The sequence below is a fragment of the Orbicella franksi genome, chromosome 12 (assembly GCF_964199315.1).
Source record: "Orbicella franksi chromosome 12, jaOrbFran1.1, whole genome shotgun sequence".
Classification (NCBI taxonomy): domain Eukaryota; kingdom Metazoa; phylum Cnidaria; class Anthozoa; order Scleractinia; family Merulinidae; genus Orbicella; species Orbicella franksi.
In genome coordinates, this window is record NC_138156.1 from 9,678,990 (window position 1) to 9,684,989 (window position 6,000).

General features: G+C 39.3%; 1 pseudogene across 1 annotated transcript in view; it reads right to left on the reverse strand.

Annotated features, from left to right (window-relative positions):
* Positions 1–5,771, reverse strand: part of LOC145464109 (E3 ubiquitin-protein ligase TRIM45-like) — a 22,207-nt pseudogene extending 16,436 nt beyond the window's left edge. The window contains exon 1 of the transcript XR_014041390.1: positions 1,508–5,771. The product of XR_014041390.1 is annotated as an E3 ubiquitin-protein ligase TRIM45-like (transcript). The remainder of the gene's footprint in view (positions 1–1,507) is intronic.
* Between the last annotated feature and the right edge of the window lie 229 nt (positions 5,772–6,000).

Here is a 6,000-nt window from a genome sequence, read left to right on the forward strand (position 1 = left end):
AAGGATTGGCCATTAAATCTGACGTACACTTTTTCGGCAATACTTAACTTGAATTTAAGAGGAGGAGGAGGAAGAAGCGACCATTTTTGGGCCTTTTGGGCTTCACATGCGTTTTTCAGCAATAAGTCGTTGGTGTCCGCACGACCCTCCCCGTTGTGATCCACAAATAAAATGATCTTGTTGATGGCATTCTTTACATTGTTCTTCATTAACATACGAATTTGCACTGAGAAGGCATCATGCTAGATGCAACAGTACCGCCAATCATTTAAAGCGCTTGTGAAACCTGTTAATTGGTTACATTTTTGGCTCTAAGGAAGAGATATTCAGGGAGAAATTCGTTTTCAAACTGCAAACTTTCTGTGTGGCAAAAGCGTCAATGAGCTCATACATTCTTGTAGGAAATTTGACGTTTTACACCCGCATCGCACAGAGAGTATTCAAAACGTCGGGGCTCAAATCCCTTAGCAAAGCTAATTGTTCTATGTCTTCAATATTCAAAACTGGTATATTTTTGAAACTTGATCAAAAACTGAATCTCTTGTGGCAATGATGCAAATATTGTTAACAAAGATTCGCCTATAGCGAGTTGTTCAGGCTTGTTTTCACGATGAATTTTCAGCAGCTTATAAAAATCGACTTCTTTTCTTTCTTTCTTTTTCTATTTTGATATCGAGCAGAGAAGACATAACTTACACGGAATATTTTAGCAACATTATACATTCGGTTAAAAAGATGCACAAGTCTTGTTTAATAACTAATACAACGGACAAATGAACATTTGTTTCATTATTCTGATATTTTATAGGAATCTTTTAAGCTTTTGGTCATCGTTGTTTAATTTTGAATCTAGTCAATTAAAAATATATCCTTGAATGCGCCCCGATCATAGGTACTTGTCTCCCTTGAGTTCGGGCAAACTATAAACTGGAGGCTTCGCGTCACGCCTCGTGATTTCGAGACGAAAAACGTGACTGTTTTGCGGTCTATTGTTGACCCATGTCTACATGTCTACAAACATTTCCGCTTTCACGAATTTGAAATTTTCTCCGGGCTTAGTCCTCGTATTTAAAGAAGAAACAATGAAGGAAGAACCTGAGGATAAAACTATATCACCATTTTCCAAGTTCCCCTCTTCAACAACCATTTCCGAGTTGCCTTTCACCGCGCTGTTTTAATACGAGTTTTCGTGTGAAACCATTCATTTGGAAATATTTTTTAAAACCCATTTTACCTCAGTTTTAGGTAGACCAATCTTATTTTCATGTGAATTTAACTTTTTCCGCATGATTCGATCAGAAACACAACTTGGAACTGGCCTCTTATCACCGAGCAATAAAATAATTAAGCCGGCAAAGTTTGGATTTCAAAATCTTACAATTTATTCACAATTCTCAATCTTCACAAGCTTATATGACATTGGTAACTATGCTGTCACGAAATTGCTAATGTCACAGAAAATAGGTCACTGTTTATTTACAAACGATGTAATGCCTGCTAAGAAAACTTACTAAAACTCACTAACTTGTTTACAAAAGCATTTAAAATTATTTACTGACTGACATTGAGGGTCTGGATGAGACCAGTAAACTCAGATAGCTGAAAACAAGTCACAATTTTCACTTTCAGCTAGGAAATAATGCGTTTTTTAACTAATGGCTGAGATTCAAGATCAACACTGAATTTACTGATAGCTGATACACGGGTTGAAAATTTTCTTGATTGCTTAGAAATCACCGAAAATTAAACTAATAACTAAGATTACATTACCTCTATCCAGACCTTCTGATGTTGATAACCACTTGAATTTCCGGCTTTGCTTGGAGTTACATTTCTGACAAATATTCTAACTACATTAACTAGATTCAAAGTTAAAACTATTTCTACTTAGTAATTGTATGCTACATCAATGAACTTAAAGTCAATCATAAGCAATTTTTAAAATTTTATTGTAGAATACCATAAGTAGTCGCTATTAAAATTATTGGACAGGCTGACACTTTAGCTTCTCCAATTCCTCCATTTTCCGAATTTAATTTCTTCGAAATAGACAATTCTTTCATTCTTCGATCGTTGATTTAGCCCATATTCCTTCATGAAAAAGAGGAATTTTCGAGTCTTCAAAGCTAAATTAAAGAAACATTAACCTCTTAAGTAAATCTGAGTAAATACATTTCGATCAAAACTTAAATCCTTACAATTATAGTTAAATCACAGAATCGTGGAGGCGTGACTTGCTATTACCCAATGCTATACTGGATAAAAACCGAGTCAGGCCCAGTTCAGACGCCGAACTTTTCATGAGCCGCACTTAATTCGAATTTGGACCGACCCAAATTATCAAAAGTACGCCTGTTGATTCAGACGTCGAACTTAATTCACCGAACTTAATTTAGTTTGATCGAAAACACATCGAAACATCAGCGGTTTTCAGGCAAGGTGTATGCATTAGGTTCGGCACATGAAAAGTTCGACGTCTGAATCAAAGCCGTTCCAAAGCCGAAATTCCCGGCTCAGCTAGTCAGAAAGAACGGCTGAGCCGTTCCAATCTCAAATAGCCGTTCTTAAGTGATTCGGACGCCGAACTTTTCATGTACTTAATTCAACGCATTAGGTTCGGCTCATGAAAAGTTCGGCGTCTGAACTGGGCGTCAATAGCTCAATCGTTAAATAAAATTGCAGATAATCCAAGAATGTGCTAGCGCGGAGAATAAAGCACACACTCTTCTATTCGATTTAACGCTGATCATACAACTCACAACTAACGAATGGCGCTAAATTTCCAACTGAAACAATGACAGAGCGTGTCGTAAAACAATGAAGAAATCAACTCATAATTTGTAGCAGCTGATTTAATTACATCATGCGAATTTACTTGAAGATCTGAATGCGATTGTTGAAGAAGTCAGACACAACTATCTTACCATCACTGAGAACTGCTGTAGAGGTTGGATTATTAAACTCTCCTATCCCGCTCCCTTTTGTTCCAAACTTTGTGATAAACTTTCCATTCAGGTCAAACACCTGAACTCTGTGATTCTTTGTATCACAGACCATCAGGTGTCCTGCCTTGTTAACTGACAAGCAACGAGGTGTATTAAACTCCCCGTCTCCCTCCCCCTTCTTTCCAAATTTGTGCAAAAAATCTCCCTCCATAGAAAACACTTTAATTTTCTTCGCTATCTGATACTATAAGAAAGTTGTCATACTGGACGCAGTGCCAGGGTGTTTTGAAAGTTCCCTCCTCGCCAATTTTACGTAAAAACTGGCCACTAGGAGAAAATATCTTAATTACTTTGTTACCTGAATCAGTGACAATAACATTCCCGTCACTGTCTACAGATAAACCACGGGGATACTGAAGCTGGTGATCAAGAGTTCCTTGTTTACCAAACTGGTTCAGGAACTCACCTCGCTCACTGAACAATTGAACACGGTGGTTATCACTGTCCACCACTAAAATATTCCCATTCTTTATATCAAAAGCTATCCCGGTAGGAAAGTCAAATTCTCCCTGTTTATCACCCTTTGTACCAAACGATCTTAAGTAAGTTCCATCGCAACTGAATACCTGAATTCTGTGGTTACCAGCCTCAGTCACTGCAATTTCATTCCGTTCATTCACTGCCACTCCCCAAGGGCTCTTTAGATTTCCAGCAGGAACGCCTTTTCCAAACGACAGCACGGGTCTTAACTGTCTGGGTTTGATCCGAACCGCAAAAGGGCTGCCATGAACGTGATCCTCATTTACTTTTACTGATACAACGCATTTTCCAGTTTCTTTGGCAAAGTAACTTATCTTGTAGCTGCCATCTTTGTTATCTTGGACTCGCGTCTTCGTTGCACAGTCCTGTCCTTGCTGATTTCTGATTTCCACTGTTACACAGTCACGCTCGTCATAACATTGTTCTCCTTCACCATTTCTTGTTGTCAAAAAAAACTGTGCTTGAAGTCCGACGACAGCTTCATTGATTCCTTTTCCTTCGGCATTTGATTGCTGCGCACTAGTCTTGGAAAGGAAGGTTGTTTTGAAAGAGCCGATTCCTTCAGTGATTGCTTTCTCTAGTAATGTTTCGTTTTCCACGAAAATAAATTGACGAAGACCTTCAAGGTCACGGTCGACTTGTTCTCCTTCACGCCTGACTCCTTCCTGAAAGATTGTTTTCAATGTCTTATCTAACTGCACTATCTCTGGGCTTGTGCTTCGCTTTAGAAGTGTTTCAGTTTTTTCAATTCCTATCTCAATCTTTTGAGCTTGTTGTTCAATCTCATTCCTCTGTATTCCCAGTCGCTGGAGTGATTGTTGTCCTTGATTTTCAACTTCATGAATGATCTCCTGTTTCTTCGCCTCGATAACAGCAAATATGTTATCAGCAAACCGTTGCACGCTTCTCTTCGCATAGGCGACTCTTCCTTGAATTTTTGCACAATTCTGGTCAATTTGGAAGATTTCATTTCTCATCTGTTGCGCCATTTCCTTTTGAGATTCTATCACAGACTTCGCTTCTGCTTTTCTTTCATTTGCCGCTTCTTCCAAAAGTATTTTGACGTGGCTGTCATGAATGGTTGCAACACAAGAGTTGCAAATGGGTTCTGCACAGTCATTGCAAAAGAATTTCAGTTTTTTCCTGTCGTGTCCTGGCTTTCCACAAAATGCTGGTCGCTTTAACACGTCCTCGATGTCTTGATCTTGGAAATCTTTAATCGCCAACACTCGGTGTTCTTTATTAGCTCGGATTATGTTGTGCCCAGTAATACAGTCGTCACACCAGAATACACAACACTGGAAGCAGTACAAACTGTGGGAGCTTTTCTTGTCACAGTTTCCACATTTGACACCTGTCGTGCTACACTCTTGGATGGCCAACACATCTAGCAAACTGTTAATGCGAAAGTTGGTTGGCAGATCCTTTAGGTTTCCATTTCTAGGGACTCTACTCTCTCTTCTACATTCCGGGCATGTAATGATATCGTGGCGGTCACTCGTTCGTAGAATTCCTTCCAAGCAGTGAAGGCAAAAACTGTATAAACATGGCAGCTGTTTCGGATCTGTGAATGTGATCATGCACACAGAACAGGATACTTCTTCATGAAGATTGTTTAGCAAGGTTTTTATATCCATGATTATTGAAAGGCGGAAAACAGGGAGGGTTTGTAGTTGTAAACGCCTTCAACAATGAAGTCTTGTGATCGAGCGTCTAATAATATTAACCAATCATAGAGCGTTGTTCATAGACATGTTTGACGTGTACGATTTCTAAGAATTGTGAATTGTGATGAGTTAGCTTGACGTTATCAAATCATGTTGTGTCAGTTCGCTAAATGATTGAATGGTTGAAAGAAGACAGTGACCTAGTTTTGTGATATTGACCAATCACAGAGCGGCATTAGAGGCATTTTCATATCACGCGACTTGTAAAAATAACCACAGGATGGGCAAGATTTCTGAGGATTGTGATCAGGATTCCTTGACCTTATAAACTTAAAAGGCTTTCTGATATCTTTTTAATCAGATTATTTTTCATGGCAAAATGTTGGGAATGGTGTAATAGTCTTCAGTGGGTTTGTCGCGCATTTAACTGATGTAGCTAGTGACTAGGCGATGTTACCTTTGGGAGACAAATGGCGTTCAAAGAATTAAGAAACGCTGGGGAACTTGATCAGAGGATGAGGCGAAACGTGATTGTCGGTCAGCACTGTATTGTATCCACCAAGACACCTGAAAGCGAGAGGAGAATGAGATCGATGCAAGTTTGAAATCGTACCAGTTTGTAACCAGGGCACCGGTAACAAACTCGACGAATTGGAATCAAAGCTTAAATACCTAAGTTCAGTCGAGTTTTCCTGCTTTGTAGCTAGAGGAGACTGAGACTGGTAGACGAACTCTCGAAAATTAGACGAAATTAATTACCCATCTCCCGAAGATAGCGTGACGAATTGGAAGTATGTGGCCTGAATGCCTGATCTGCATCTTGCGGGCTCAAAATCAACTGCTACCGG